Raw genomic sequence first — 1126 nt, 5'->3', positions numbered from 1 at the left:
TCCGATGTTCACGTGCTGGCCTAGAGGAGATAGGACAGATGTTGTCTAGACAGGTTGTTAAAGTAGAGCTTAGTGTGTCTGTGGCAGTGTTTACATCAAGCGTGGTAAATACCTTTAGTGTGGGAAAAGAGGTAGAGACATCAGTGGAAAGGTGTGAGGGTGAAAGAGAACGGAGGTTACGGCGAAAGGAAACCAAAGGTGGAGACTGTTTTAATGTAGATGGGAGGGTCATAGTATACTGGCATAGTGAACAGTAAACAGTAGTATGTGAATGAGTACACATTAAAAAATGCAGCTGATATGACTTCTGGTCCATTTGTCCACTGGAAATGGAAGGTTGAGTGCATTGCGATGTGGCATACAGTATCCCACACAGAGTGCTGTGCTCTACTCCATGAATAGAAATGCTGTATGCTGCGGAAATAATATTATTAGCATGGAAGTATTTTTTCCCGAACAAAGCACACACACACACACACACACACACACACACACACACACACACACACACACACACACACACACACTTAAAAAAGAGCTTGTTAGTGGTGTAAATGGGTGAAAGGTCAAACTGAGTTATTGTCACCAAAGATGAAGGAGCTTCAGCCACCTGCTTTTCTCCAGCATACATACACACACACACACAGGGTTGGGGAGTAATGAAATACATGTAACGGGATTACGTATTTAAAATACAAAATCTTCCACTACAGTTACAATTTAAATCATTGGTAATTAGAATACAGGTACATTCAAAAAGTATTTTGATTACTGAAGAGATTACTTTGCATTTTATTTTTATTTGTTTCATTTAATATTTAGTACTTTCAGTTGAAAAACATTTATACATATAAATGATGCGATCCAAAGTGCATTTGAACAGCAGTGAAACACTTTCTTATGATGTGTTACATTCATACGAGCAGACAGAGAAGTAAGTTTGATGTAAGTTTGGAGCAGAAGAAACAGAAATAAACCTTGTGTAAATTGTCAGCTTTATGCTAAGCTAAAATGCTATTTAAAGCCATTTTACATGCACATTACCAGGCACAATCATATTTTTTTATCAAGAAAATTCACGTTGGATCATAATTTCTTTTTTCTAGTAAGACCTTTGATATTAGGG

Source organism: Myxocyprinus asiaticus, chromosome 20, assembly GCF_019703515.2.
Source record: "Myxocyprinus asiaticus isolate MX2 ecotype Aquarium Trade chromosome 20, UBuf_Myxa_2, whole genome shotgun sequence".
In the NCBI taxonomy this organism is placed as follows: domain Eukaryota; kingdom Metazoa; phylum Chordata; class Actinopteri; order Cypriniformes; family Catostomidae; genus Myxocyprinus; species Myxocyprinus asiaticus.
This window is presented reverse-complemented; position numbering follows the sequence as displayed.